The sequence below is a fragment of the Hyperolius riggenbachi genome, chromosome 3, assembly GCF_040937935.1.
Source record: "Hyperolius riggenbachi isolate aHypRig1 chromosome 3, aHypRig1.pri, whole genome shotgun sequence".
Taxonomy (NCBI): Eukaryota; Metazoa; Chordata; class Amphibia; order Anura; family Hyperoliidae; genus Hyperolius; species Hyperolius riggenbachi.
Genome location: NC_090648.1, coordinates 491,617,443 through 491,632,641, shown reverse-complemented (window position 1 = coordinate 491,632,641; position 15,199 = coordinate 491,617,443). Strand labels below are relative to the sequence as shown.

The window sequence follows — 15,199 nt, the reverse complement described above, 5'->3', positions numbered from 1 at the left end:
TTTGGTCCTCCAGAGGATATAGATATGGGAAGTGTTTCTGCTGAACCCAGGAAAATTATTATAAAAGTGGGTATCCTGAATCATTTATTGCATTCTATTATAAGTCACTACAGGGCCTCTTCTATAAATCATAAAAGGGTACGTTACTCACTAATGAGTGTAAGATTTGCTCTGACTCGTAGCCATACACGGGAGTAAATGGCTTCAGAATAATGTGTGTAGCACGGCAAGCAGTTATATACGTTCCTTTATTATCCCATGTGTGCCGCTTTGTCTCCGGCCGGCAACCATAACTTTATGCAGATTTCTTCATTGGAAATGGATGGTTATACGGATTTCTTATGCATTCTACAGACTTATGTGACAGTGACAATGATTCAGCTCATCTCTCTTATGGACAGAAAACCGATAGAACGAGCAACTCATTGCAAGAGAGAAGGTGAAGCGAGTGATTCAGCCGCCCTGGTGTCAAAACCCATGTAAAAAAGCATAATGACCAGGAAAAGGTCTGCCGATGTTAGAGGATCTGCCGATGTTAGAGGGTCTGCCGATGTTAGGAAGATCTGCCGATGCTAGGGATCTGCCAGTGTTAGAGGTCTGCCCAGGGCCGGATTTCTACTCTTTACCGCCCAAGCCCACTGTCACCAGCCTCCCCCCTTCAGTATAGGTAGCGAGATGACCCCTCCCCCCTTCCCTCCAGTATAAGTAGCCAGATGTCCCCTCCCCCTTTCCCTCCAGTATAGGTAGCCAGATGACTCCCTTAATTCCTCCTTTTCCTACACACCCCTTTCAGTATAGGTAGCCAGCTCGCCTTCACACCACAACAGCCATCAGTGTCACTTGTTTCTTCGCTCGTCTCCAGGGCAGAAGCTTCCTCTTCCTTTCCATCTTCAATGCTATCCAAGTCCATAGCCGCCGGCAACATACAAATGTGCACACAGAGCAAGGTGGCTGCTGCACGGGTGGCTAGCAGCAGAGTACCGCGGTCAGGCGCTCGCCTGATCTCCCTGCATTGCAGCATTTGAAAGCTTGCAAATGCTGCAACAGTTTAGCCTGCTGCTTTGGTGCCCTTTCTCCTGTGGTGCCCTAGACCATGGCCTAGGCGGCCTTTGCCTAAATCCGGCCCTGGGTCTGCCAATGTTAGAGGGTCTGCCGATGTTAGAGGATCTGCCAGTGTTAGGGATCTGCCAATGTTAGAGGGTCTGTCGATGTTAGGCGATCTGCCAGTGTTTGGGTGATCTGCCAAAGTTAGAGGGTCTGCCAAATGTTAGGGGTCTGCTAATGTTAGGGGATCTGTCAGTGTGCCAGTGTTAGGGGGTCTGCCAATGTTAGAGGGTCTGCCAAATGTTAGGGGTCTGCTAATGTTAGGGGTTCTGTCAGTGTGCCAGTGTTAGGGGGTCTGCCAATGTTAGGGGGTCTGCTGCCAGTGTTAGGGGGTTTGCCTGTGTTAGAGGGTCTGTCAATATTAAGGGGTCTTCCAGTGTGCCGATGTTAGGGGGTCTACCAATGATAGGAGTTCTGCCAGTGTGCCAGTGATAGGGGATCTGTCAATGTGCTCATGTTAGGGGGTCTGCCAATGTTAGGGGGTCTGCTGCCAGTGTACCAGTGTTAGGGGGTCTGCCAGGCCGCTGTTGGAAATTGAAGAGTGGATCAGTGTCTGTGAATTGGTGCAGTAGATATTTTCCATTTGCCATTGTTGTCCTTCTTCCCTTCTGGCAACGTCCAGGTCAACAAGAACATGCTCCATCAAGCCCGCCCCCCATTTACTGATGCGTACGTATATATACACCGAATGACGGCTCACCCTGCTGCCGCTCAAATCCCCGGCGGTGCAAAATACTATTCCCCTCTCCGAGTCATAGCAACTCAGAGGGAGATGTAATTTGGGATCCGGCAACAGCCGGATCCCTGAATGAACCTTGCGCTGGGCGCGTAGCATAGCAATAGTACTATGGCGGCACCTATTTTCAGCGCACAACGCCGAAACCACCTGCTTCACTACTGATACCCCTATCTATTAGCATGCCAAAAGTCTGTTCACAGCCCCTGTGCAGCCACATCTGCTTCAGTTCCCCATTTTGCCCGGATTTGTACTCTTTACTGCCCACCCCCTTCAGTATAGATAGCCAGATAACCCTCCCCCCTCCAGTATAGGTACCCTGAAGACCCACCCCCTTCCTTCCAGTATTCGTAATCCTGATGATGCCTCCCCCCTCCCTCTAGTATAAGAAGTCAGATGACCACCCCCTTTCCGCATAGATAGACTGATGACCGCCATCCCTCCAGTATAGGTAGCTAGGTGACCCTTCTCCCTAAAATAGCCTGCTGCCCACCCGCCCTTGATCCTGTGGTGCCCTAGGCCTTGGCCTATGTGGCCTTGGCTTGAATCCGGCCCTGGCACCGGGCATATAAAGGAAGGAGTTAAAAAGTACATGTAGGTTTAAAAAAATGCCCCCAAAAAGTACTTAATTGATTAGAGGGAAGCTTCTGGATAATTTACAGGCTTCCCCCGTCCTCCTCCAGCTCTGTTTTTCAGCGCTGCATCCCCCGAAAGACCATCGACAAACCCTTGTCAATGGCTTGTGCAGTAGCATGGACCCGCTCAGGATCTGGCGGAACCGGTACACTTTCTACCGAAGCCTGAGTGGTCCATGCTACCGTGCCCATTACAGCCACGTGCCTGCGATATTAGGGGCTCTCGGCCACGGAACGGGTTGGCAGAGGAGGAAGGGGGAACCCTCTGGAGTATTCTGGAGGCCTCCCTCTCTCGAGGTAAGTCTAAGATGTTAGGTTGCAAACCCTAGGGTTTTTATTTATATGTGTTAATTATATTTTTGTCCACTAGAAGTGTATAGAAAGCTGAATCACAGCTTTCTATACTATAATGAAAGTGAAAGTTGTGTGCTTTTTTTTTTTAAACAGCTTTTCAATGAATAATCTCTGATGTTCGTTACAACAGAGATTATTCATAAATCCGGCACTTAGACTGGTGAATGGGAACATGTGCCCATTCACCAATCTGTCCTGTAACTGCCGATTATGAGTGCGAGCACAGGTGCGCGTGCACAAGCACTCACCACCCATAGGAAAGCAGAGACGCATATCTACGTCCCTGGGGTGGGAACAGTACTCCCGCGGGGAGTAGATATACTGCCGTAATCGAGGGTAGTGGTTAAAGGATACCCGAGATGAGGTGAAGGAGGGTAAAGAAAGGAGGGTGGAGCACTGCAGAGGGTTACCGCTCCTCTGCTGCACTCCATGATGACCCCCGTTTCTTTGGGGACTCAGCCGACTTGGGCATGCGCAGGAGGTCCTTTCCCCTTGTGGCTGCTCCCCAAGCTCCTGTCCAGACCTCAGCACAAGGGGGTGGGTCAGATGTACTGTATGTACTGCTGTGTGGACTGGAATTTGGAGACCTACTGCACATGCCCCAGTCAGCTGAGTCACCAAAGTAGCTGAGTCACGGAGCCTTGTGCAGCGTAACGGTGGCACACAGAAGGTCAACGGAGGAGCGGTAAGCGTCTGCAGTGCTCTACACACCCCTCTATTGCCTCCATTGCTTCAGCTCGGGTAGCCTTTAGAGAGGAATGCCAGTGAAAATAATGTAATAAAAAAATGCTTATTTTTACAATAATTATGTATAAATGATTTAGTCAATGTTTGCCCATTGATTTACATTCTGACATTTATCACATGGTGACATTTTTACTGCAGGCAGGTGATGTCAGTGGAAGGAGATGCTGCTTGCTTTTTTAGCAGTTGGAAACAGCTGTTATTTCCCACAATGCAACAAGGCTCCCACAGTGTGATGTCAGAACCATGGTCCTGATATCACACTGTGGGAGGGGTTTCACCACAATATCAGCCATGCAGAGCCCCCTGATGATCCGTTTGACTTTGAGACAAGGAAAAGATTTCTCATGGGAAAGGGGGTATCAAATACTGATTGGGATGAAGTTCAATTCTTTGTTACGGTCAGGGGCGTAGGGGCCACGGTCACAGCAGTCGTCTGTGCTACCGGGCCCCCGCTCATCCTCCCCACCTGCTGCTGCTGAGGGAGTCAGATACTCACTTCGCCAAAATCCAAGCGCTACAGCTACAAACTTCTTCCTGTTCTTGTGTTCCATCTCACAGTAAGAGCGCCCTCTAGGGGGTGCTCTTACTTTGAGATGGAACACAAGCAGGGCCGGCCTTAGCTTTCACAGTGCCCTGAGCGTAACCAGATTTTTGTGCCCCCCCCATTCATTCTCTTCGTGCCCGCTGCGCGCTTATGTGCAAGATCCCCTTTAGTGTATATAGGCAGATCCCCTCTTTAGTGTATATAGGCAGGTATATATACATATCACGTGCACCCCTGGAAGTCGATGCCCTGAGCCTTCGCTCCGGTCGCTCAGGTCTAGGCCGGCCATGAACACAAGAACAGGAAGAAGATTGTAGCTGCAATACGTGGATCGTGGCAAGTGAGTATCTGATGACTGTTGAGCCGCTGCTGGTCCTGCTGCTGCGTCCCCCCCCCCCTCCGCCTGGCTACCCTGGCTACCTATACTGAGGTACCTATTCTTGACTATCAATACTGAGGTACCTATTCCTGACTATCTATACTCAGTCATCTAATCCTGGCTATCTATACTGAAGAATCTATCCCTGGCTGTCTATACTGAGGTACCTATTCCTGACTATCTATACTGAGGTACCTATTCCCGACTATCTATACTGAGGCATCTATCCCTGACTATCTATGCTGAGGTATCTATTCTTGACTTTACTGAGGCATCTAATCCTGGCTATCTATACTCAGGTACCTATTGCTGACTATCTATACTGGAGGCACCTACTCCTGGCTATTTAATGTGTGTGTGTGTGGGGGGGGGGGGTCGGGTCCAATTTCCGCCTCAGGGCCCCGAGGTTTGTAGCTACGCCACTGGTTACGGTTTCTCTTTAAGCTACTTCTACAAATGTTTGCTGAAATCTTTGCAATTTATGGCGCTGTCCTTGTGGGAGTTTTTATTTATTTTTCCCACAAAAGTTGAGTTACACTGTAGATGAATCTCGTTGAGCCCCCCGGTAATGTTCCTTTATTCACCTCTCTCCCCGTGTTCATTACGCTGGTATCGCACTTATAAAACTTTTCAGCGTTTTACGTTTCTTGGCAGCGAAGATTTGCTGAGAGGAGATTCACCTTCTCGCTGGGTACGAGGAGTCAATAAATATCATTTTATAGATGGCCGACATAAAATGAGAGGTGCTATCTCCTCCCGGGACCCGGGCCGCCGCCATAAACCATCACAAGGAAAGGAGATGTTCTAAATGTCAGCAGACTGATAGAGACGTTTCCTCTTTATCGCCGCCTTTCATATCGCTCACATTATGTACTGAAACTTCCCGGAGAGAGAGAGATAAGACAAACCCAGATATGCAGAAATGATGTCTGCCCAGACAACGGGGATAACATAGCAATGCAAAGTCCTCAAAGTATCTCCTATCAGATTTATCCTTCAACTCCAAACATTGCCAAAGACTGGGAAGATAGATTGAAGCAGGAGAGCAGCTTTGTTTCAAAAGAAAAAATTGCTTTGACATCCGGTATTCGGATACTGAGGAGGTGGTGGGAGGAAGAGCAGATTTACTTACCTGGGGCCATGGCCGTAACTAGAAATCACTGGGCCACCCTACCCTATGTGGATTAATACAGACAGCTTTGAAGCACTGCACACAATTTCTATATCAATTACATTTGCTTCTGTGATAAAACATGCGGATGTGATAAATCCATACATGTAAGGAAGAAGGCACACAGGGGGACATAGGGAGGCACAGGGGGGAAGAAGGAGGCATGAGGGTCAGAAGAAGTCAAAGGAGGACAGAAGGATGCACAAGGGGACAGAATGAGGCACAATGGGGTGTAGAATGAGACACAAAAGAGGAGAGAAGGAGGGACATGGGGACAGGAGGCACAAAGTGGGCCAGGAGGGGGCACAATGGGGACAGATTGATGCACAAAGGGGGACAAAAAAGAGGCACAGCAGGACTGAAGGAGGGCCCACACAGGGGACAGAAGGAGGCACACAGGAGACAGAAGAAGGCACAATGGAGGACAGAAAAAAGCACAAAGGGGGCAGGAGGCACCGGGAGACAGTAGGAGGCAAAAAGGAGGACAGAAGTATGCACAAAGGGAGACAGAAGAAGGGACAAAAGGGGGACAGAAGATGGCAGAGGGGGACAGAAAGAGCCACAGGGAGGCAGAAGAAGGCACAAAGGGGCACAGAAGGAGGCACAGGGGGACAGAAGGAGGTAGAGGGGGACAGACAGAGCCACAGGGAGACATAAGAAGACACAAAGGGGCACAGAAGGAGGCACAGGGGGACAGAAGAAGGCACAGGGGATAGAGGTGGCACATGGGAACTGAAGAGGCACATGGAGACAGAAGGAGGCACAAAGGTAGATAGAAGGAGGCACAAGAGGACAGAAGGAGGCAGAGTGGGACTGAAGGAGGAACAGGGGGGCAGAAGGAGGCACAAAGGGGAACGGAAAGAGGCAGAGGTGACACAGGGGGACAGAAGGAGGCACAAAGGGAGACAGAAGGACAAACAGGGGGTCAGACATGGCACAAGGGACTGAAAGAGGCACGAGGAGACAAAAAGAGGCACAAAAGGGACAGAAGGAGGCACAAAGGGAGGAAGAAGGATGCACAAGGCACAGAGGTGGCGGCTGCCTGCAACTTACGCTAAGTAGATGCAGCAAAAGCAGGTAATAAAACAACCATGGAGCGGGGCTTAGTCCTGGGGGTGGGAATTGGTCCTGGGGGCGAGGATTAATCCAGCAACATGGCGCCCCCTAGGACCAATGGCACTCCAGGCAATGGCCTGTGCTGCCTATGCTTAGAGGCTCCCCTGTTTGCAGAAAACACATACAGAAAACTGACAGCCTCAGCTTATTACACTCACTCTGTCCATCTCTGATGGAGAAGAACTGGCTCTGCAGACTTCTCCAGCATCACTAGAGTACAGAGCACTCGGGGAGGGGAGGGAGAGGCTGGGGGCGGGGCATTTTTACAGAAGAGCCTGCTGCATACTGAATAAGAACTGTCCACAAATCAGTCTGCAAAACTTTGTATGATTCCTTATCAGTGGCTGAGTGGATACAGTCATTAGAACAATCGTGTCCTCAGGTGTCTGTCTCTCAGGACGGGACCTCCTGTGGCTTCTGTCCCCCCCCCCCCCCCCCTTCCCAGCTGCATCCCTTGCAGAGTCTATTGTGACCCAGTCCCCAGCAGTTTCTCAGGTCCCTTGTGTGACATTTATTTGTCCTAAATAAGTAGTTAGAGCCTATAAAATATTCCCTGTCGCCACTATTAAAGGGAACCAGAGAGGAACGGGGGGTGAAAAAAGGAAAAGATTTCATACATACCTGGGGCTTCTTCCAGCCCCATAAGCCTGAATCGCTCCCACGCCGCCGTCCTCAGCTTCCTGGATCCGCCGGTACCGGGCCCGTCACTTCCAGCAGACGCGGCCAATTGTCCGCATCACAGGGGCTCCCTCCATACACGTACGCATGCGGCTGCGCAGTAGGCAGCCACATGCGTATCTGTATGGAGAGAGCACCCTGTGATGCGGAGAATTGGCCGCGTCCGCCGGCCGACTCGCCGACTCGTGGCAATGACGGGACCTGGTGGCGGCGGATCCAGGCAGCGGAGGACGGCGGCGTGGGCGCGATCCGTGCGTATGGGGCTGGAGGAAGCCCCAGGTATGTATGTGTCATTCTCTCTGGTTCCCTTTAAAAAGTGACAGCAGATAGGGAAAGGCTTGGTTTACAAAAAGATCAGGGAAGCCAGAGGTTAACAGTTCCTCTCCCTGGTCAAATGTAGCAAACCCTGGCTCTCTGGTAGCTTCTAATTACATAGCTTCTCAGGGTGGAATTTGTCACCTAGCCTTGCTGGGTAGTTATATAGCTCATCCATCAGAGGAAGGTGAGATATCAGCCTGACAAACCCAATTTAGGCATCCACTGGTAGACGGCTAGCCACCGACCCAGCAGGAGTCCGACACGTAGCTGCCTTGTGGCCTGAGTTGAAAGGAGACAGGAATGATCCTTATCACGCCATCTGGGGACACCCAAAGATTCAACAAACCTTAGAAGCTATATTTAATAAATAGGCACAGTTTTGTAATATTTCTGGTGTTCCCAAGATCGCAGTTCCCTCAAATTCACAGAGTTTATTAGATTCCACATGACACTGGTCCTGAGATATTTTCAGCCCTCTGGATCTTTCGGAACCAGTGCCAGTAAGGTGAAAGGGGGGGATGGTGCTATTAGCGATCCAGACTCCTCGTGTTTGGTATTAGCAGATTCACACACTTACGCTGATTATGAATATTCATTCGGGTTCTTGATATTACCTACGGGCATGCCGAGAGCGAGCAAAATATGAATTGGCCCAAAACCTCTCCCTGCCTAAGGGGGCATTGCCTTATTCAAATTGCACAAGGCTGGACTTGTACGTATCATAACTCTCCCCACCTACAGTGAGGAACAAAACTCACATGACCCAAAGGTCCAGGTCCTTCACCTTTCATTTGACGTCGAAGTAACATCAAATCGACCAGCCCGCAGGACACGGGCCCAAAACCGCCATCTTGGACTTTACGCCAAAGACTTGCGATTGCCGCATGGACTACCAATAACGGTATTTGAACTGTATATTAAGAATTTCTGTTTCTTTTCATCTCTACTCTCTATCAAACCAAACTGTTCTAAAGTAAGCTGTGTGTATGTAGTTTAGAAATAAACTAACGATTTTTATCGTTCAGTCTTGTGCCTGTTCTGGTCATCTGATTGCTGCTATAACGAATCTGCCCTCTGAAGAGTCAGTCATACTACCGCATTGTTTTATCATTTTCTTATAAATTGTTGCTTTGCTAGCTAGGTTGTAAATAACCATTTCTTCCTTCTAGGATTAGCTAGTATCCGATTTCCTGTGCGGAATCAATAACTTTAGTTTTCTCGATTGGAGACAATCGAGATTGCATCATATATGGACCCAGTAACCTTTCTTTAACGTCGCATTGCTCACAGTTTTTAAGCCTTCGGAAGTGACTATTCCCCGAACGGTGACTGGAGCATGTTGAACGTGATTGGGCTGGCTACCGTATCATGATAGCGTTGGGGTCTCTTCGCCCTATCAAATCGAAGAGTGGTGGCAGTGTATTTACCCGATTTCCAGCGCGAAATCAATATTTTTAGTTTACCGATTGTATATACAATCAGGATTGTACATGTATGGACACCTCCAACCAATCTTAATCGTTTACTACGAACACAGTGAATTTGCCTCCAGCAGTCTCTAGTGCATGAGACCTGCATGGCAACAGTGGCCTAGTAATACGCGATTGGTGGATGTTTGTCCCATTACATATTGTCGGCAGCTGCGCAACCAATCTTTATTGTCAGTCTGTTCACGGTACTTCCTGCGTATGCTAACAGGAGCAGATTAGACAGGATTGGCATGCTCTGTCGCCCTTTTCTTTCTTACCTCTGACGATCCAGCAACCGGTCTTCGTTGTCCGTCTGCACCCGTACTTCCTGCGTACGCTAACGGGAGCAGATCTCGACAGGATCGCGGGGCTGGATTGTCACACCTTGCTTTTAATAGGAACTCCAGTGAACATTTTACTGTTGGCAGGTGATGTAGTTGCTGCATGGTTTTTGGCAGTTGGAAACATCTGTAACAGCTATTTCCCACAATGCAACAAGGTTTACAGACAGGAAACTGCCAAAAGTTCGAACTTTTCTTGTGGGAGGGGTTTCTTGTGGGAAGAGTTTCACCACAATATCAGTCATACAGCGCCCTCTGATGGTCTGTTTGTGAAAAGGAATAGATTTCTCATGTAAAAGGGGGTATCAGCTACTGAGTAAGATAAAGTTCAATTTTTACTCAGAGTTTCTCTTTAACTCAGATCCCCTCCAGTCTGCTGTTAGCCACTCCAAAAGATCCAAGTGTCAGGCCCAGTGCACACCAACAACCTCTAGCAGATCTGCAAAACGCTAGAGGTTTTTGGAGCAGATTTCAGAGCGATTCTAGGCATGTTTTCTAAACATGCCTAGCATTTTGGAGCATTTTTGTGTAGCAGATTACAAATATTGTTACAGTAAAGCTGTTACTGAACAGCTACTGTAACAAAAACACCTGGAAAACCGCTCTGATCTAGCATTTTTCAGAGCGGTTTTCCACTTTCCTATACTTTAACATTGAGGCAGAAACAACCCGCTCTGGTGTGCACCATCCCATTCACTTTTATTAGCCAAGCGGTTTACCCCCTGCAAGCGTTTTAAAAAACGCTTCAGAACCGCTCTGGTGTGCACCAGCCCTCAGAATCGGAAGCTACTGCGCATGCACAGCCCGGTCGCACGCCTCCGCTCTTGTTCTTGTGGCCGGGAGCATTCTACTCTTCTGCAGTTCCCAAAGACTTAAAGATAACCTTAAGGGCCCTTTTCCACCAGCGCGTTTGCGCTGGCTGAATCGCAAAGTCGCAAACCACTAGCGATTTTACAATCGCTACGGTTTGCTTTTTAACATAGGAATCGCGGTAGGTCATTTCCACTACCGCGATTCGTTTTTTACCCGAACGCGAACGCGCGGCGGAGCGATATTTGCCGCGATTTTGCTATGCAGTGCATAGCATAGCAAAATCGCGCCCGCAAAACGTCGGGGAATCGCCGGTTTTGCGATTCAGCAATCGCTAGCGTTCAGCGTGAACGCTAGCGACTGCAGGTGGAAAAGGGCCCTCAGTCATAAAAAAAAAATGAGATGAACTCACCTGGGGCTTCCCTCAGCCCCCTGCAGCCGATCGGTGCCCTCGCAGCTCCGCTCCGATGCCTCTGGACCCGCCGGCGACGACTTCCGGTTTCGCCGTCACCGGCCGACAGGCATGGGAACGCGAGTGATTGTTCGCGTTCCCCGCCTGTATATCGCCCCCTATGCTGCTAAGGAGCCGCAATAGCAGCATAGGGGGCTATATACAGGCTGGGAACGCGAACAATCACTCGCGTTCCCATGCCTGTCGGCCGGTGACGGCGAAACCAGAAGTCGTCGCCGGCGGGTCCAGAGGCATTGGAGCGGAGCTGCGAGGGCACCGATCGGCTGCAGGGGGCTGAGGGAAGCCCCAGGTGAGTTCATCTCATTTTTTTTTTTATGGCTTTAGGTTCACTTTAAAGTGAACCCGAGGTGAAAATAAACCGATGAGATAAACAATTATATTTATCCCCTTACTCCTAAAAATGACTTTTTAAGTATCCCACTATTATTTTAAGTATATTTAAACATTTACAAAGTAAAGGTGGCCATACACCCGTTAGATTAGCAGCAGATAGATCATCAGTAGATTTTTTGATCTATCTAAAGTGTTTAGGAACATTTTTTACTAGGAACAGATTTCCAATAGATTTCAGTATGAAATCTATTGAAAATCGATCTGATGGCATTTTGTTGCCATCAGATTTCCATTAGGCCCAATGCAAATTAATATGTTTTGTACTGTACATTGTATACGTTTATCTCATGTCGCAGGTACACTTTAAAGTGCACTTTGGCAATCTCTTTGGCAAGTAATGCCCCCCAGTGTACTGCCTAGCAGGCCTATGCCCAAGTATGGCTCTGGAGCCAGTATAAATACAGTGGCTTGCAAAAGTATTCGGCCCCCTTGACGTTTTCCACATTTTGTCACATTACTGCCACAAACATGAATCAATTTTATTGGAATTCCACCTGAAAGACCAATACAAAGTGGTGTACACGTGAGAAGGAGAACGAAAATCATACATGATTCTAAACATTTTTAAAAAATAAATAACTGCAAAGTGGGGTGTGCGTAATTATTCAGCCCTCTTTGGTCTGAGTGCAGTCAGTTGCCCATAGACATTGCCTGATGAGTGCTAATGACTAAATAGAATGCATCTGTGTGTAATCTAATGTCAGTACAAATACAGCTGCTCTGTGACAGCCTCAGAGGTTGTCTAAGAGAATATTGGGAGCAACAACACCATGAAGTCCAAAGAACACACCAGACAGGTCAGGGATAAAGTTATTGAGAAATTTAAAGCAGGCTTAGGCTACAAACAGATTTCCAAAGCCTTGAACATCCCACAAAGCACTGTTCAAGCGATCATTCAGAAATGGAAGGAGTATGGCACAACTGTAAACCTACCAAGACAAGGCCATCCACCTAAACTCACAGGCCGAACAAGGAGAGCGCTGATCAGAAATGCAGTCAAGAGGCCCATGGTGACTTTGGACGAGCTGCAGAGATCTACAGCTCAGGTGGGAGACTCTGTCCATAGGATAACTATTAGTCGTGCACTGCACAAAGTTGGCCTTTATGGAAGAGTGGCAAGAAGAAAGCTATTGTTAACAGAAAGCATAAGAAGTCCCGTTTGCAGTTTGCTACAAGCCATGTGGGGGACACAGCAACCATGTGGAAGAAGGTGCTCTGGTCAGATGAGACCAAAATGGAACTTTTTGGCCAAAATGCAAAACGCTATGTGTGGCGGAAAACTAACACTGCACATCACTCTGAACACACCATCCCCACTGTCAAATATGGTGGTGGCAGCATTATGCTCGGGGGGTGCATCTCTTCAGCAGGGACAGGGAAGCTGGTCAGAGTTGATGGGAAGATGGATGGAGCCAAATACAGGGCAATCTTGGAAGAAAACCTCTTGGAGTCTGCAAAAGACTTGAGATTGGGGTGGAGGTTCACCTTCCAGCAGGACAACGACCCTAAACATAAAGCCAGGGCAACAATGGAATGATTCAAAACAAAACATATCCATGTGTTAGAATGGCCCAGTCAAAGTCCAGATCTAAATGCAATCGAGAATCTGTGGCAAGATCTGAAAACTGCTGTTCACAAACGCTGTCCATCTAATCTGACTGAGCTGGAAGAATGGGCAAGGATTTCAGTCTCTAGATGTGCAAAGCTGGTAGAGACATACCCTAAAAGACTGGCAGCTGTAATTGCAGCAAAAGGTGGTTCTACAAAGTATTGACTCAGGGGGCTGAATAATTATGCACACCTCACTTTGCAGTTATTTAATTTTAAAAAAGGTTTGGAATCATGTATGATTTTCGTTCCACTTCTCACATGTACACCACTTTGTATTGGTCTGTCACGTGGAATTCCAATAAAATTGATTCATGTTTGTGGCAGTAATGTGACAAAATGTGGAAAACTTCAAGGGGGCCGAATACTTTTGCAAGCCACAAAACGCATCATAATCACACAGACATTAGTTTGCATTTTTTTTAAATCGAAACGCAGCAGTGGAAAAGGCCACCCAAGATTCTTACTTTAAACAGGCTACACTTAAAGGATACCCAAACTGAAATGTGACATAATGAGATAGACATGGGTATGTACAGTGCCTAGCACACAAATAACTATGCTGTGTTCCTTTTTTTATTTCTCTGCCTGAAAGAGTTAAATGTAAGGTATGCAAGTGGCTGACTCAGTCCTGACTCAGACAGGAAGTGACTACAGTGTGACCCTCTCTGATAAGAAATTCCCCTTTTTTACCTCTTTCTTGCTCTCAGAAGCCATTTTCTTCTAGGAAAGTGTTTTATAGTTGGAATTTCTTATCAGTGAGGGTCACACTGTAGTCACTTCCTGTCTGAGTCAGGACTGAGTCAGCCACTTGCATACCTTATACTTAAGGGCTGGTTCAGACGGGCGTTTTTGTGCAGTTTAACGCAGCGTTTCAGACGCAGCGTTTTTTGGGATCTACTGCCATCCCATGCAAGTGAATGGGAGCGTTTAGAGCTGGCTTTTGCAGGCTTTCATGAAAGCCTGGCAGTAGATCCCAGCGTTGCGTCTAGTCTCAAAAGCAACATGCTGCTTTCAGAGGCAGTAAACGCGAGGAAACAATAGCAGAGACCAGAACTGCTAGCCTTGAACGCTTTTCAAAAGCTTTCAAAAGCTAGCTTTTAAACGCTGGCGTTTAAACGCTGGCGTTTGAACGCAATGCCAAGCAAAAGCTCAGCAGACGCCTGTGTGTGACTCTTTCAGGCAGAGAAATAAAAAAAGGAACACCGCCTAGTTTTTTTTGTGCTAGACACTGTACATACCCATGTCTATCTCATTATGTCACATTTCAGTTCGGGTATCCTTTAAGAATCAGCAAACGTATGCGTTTTGCGTTTTTGGCAAAAACCTACCTAGTGGAAAAGGGCCCTAGCACTACTTCAACCAAATCGACCAGCAGAGCTGCCAGGCAACTGGTATTGTTTAAAATGAAATAAATATGGCAGCCTCCTTATTCATTTCACTGGAGGTGTCCTTTAATTATGGTGCATGAGCAGAATGATGACACATTTTACTGATGCTTATCTCCACTGCCCACTCAGCAGGCTAGGGGAGGGGCTTTGCCCAAGCCCATGTGCAAAATACCATATTACTTTTGGTGAGGGCACAGAGCTGCTGATCTGAATAATGGGACTGGCTGGACAGAATGACACATTTTTGCATATTGTACTTCCCGGATGTATCCGGTCCTCTCCGTTTGGACTGGTCTTTATCTCCCGTGCCGCAGAGAATATGATTTCACTGCTGACTCGGCTGCATTGTGTACACAGCACAATCCCCGCCGCCTCATTGAGAAAACTCGCAAAGCTCTGATACAGCGCCGCACGCAACAAAAGCCATTTGTACATCCTGCTGGTAACTGGCAAGCTGACTTCCATCTGGCCGGGAACAGAAGCGCCTAACTGTGGGGTGCCGGGCTCCTGCCGCCGCGGTACACAGCAATTATTCCGAGTGCCTCTTCGGGGTGTGTGACAAATGAAACAAATTAGATGCGAGTTCCCTCCTGTAATTAACATCCAAGGCTTTAACGCTGGCGCGCTCGCCACATCGTCCCAGCGGTGGATAATCAGCCCCCCATCCTGCAGAGATAAGCCTGACCCCAGTGGTCGTGTATGACAAGGAGCTTGCGCTTGTACAGGAAACATGGACATGCTGGTCTCCCAGGAGTCGTGCTGGGGCCGCGAGAGGCGCGATCTGCCGTGGAACAAAACATCCAGACGATCTTTATCAACGAGCCAAATAATTGCGCTTCAAATTGCTAGTCACAAAAAGCTTTAAAAGTCGGTCCGATCAATAATGCATTGATCTCCCTTCTCTGAGAAGACAGGAGAGGATGGCAGAGCAAA

At 48.1% G+C, this 15,199-nt stretch overlaps 1 protein-coding gene and 1 long non-coding RNA gene across 3 annotated transcripts in view; one reads left to right on the top strand and one right to left on the bottom strand.

Moving 5' to 3' along the window:
- NUP50 (nucleoporin 50) overlaps nt 1-9,670 on the bottom strand; it is a 65,025-nt gene extending 55,355 nt beyond the window's left edge. Inside the window, exon 1 of one of the 2 annotated variants that reach the window (XM_068278196.1) lies at nt 9,530-9,670. The gene's annotated coding sequence lies outside the window, so the exon portion shown is untranslated. The remainder of the gene's footprint in view (nt 1-9,529) is intronic. The other variant, XM_068278202.1, reaches the window with a different exon arrangement.
- Nucleotides 1-15,199, top strand: part of LOC137564390 (uncharacterized) — a 160,235-nt gene that overhangs the window by 21,931 nt on the left and 123,105 nt on the right. The gene's annotated exons all lie outside the window — the stretch shown is intronic.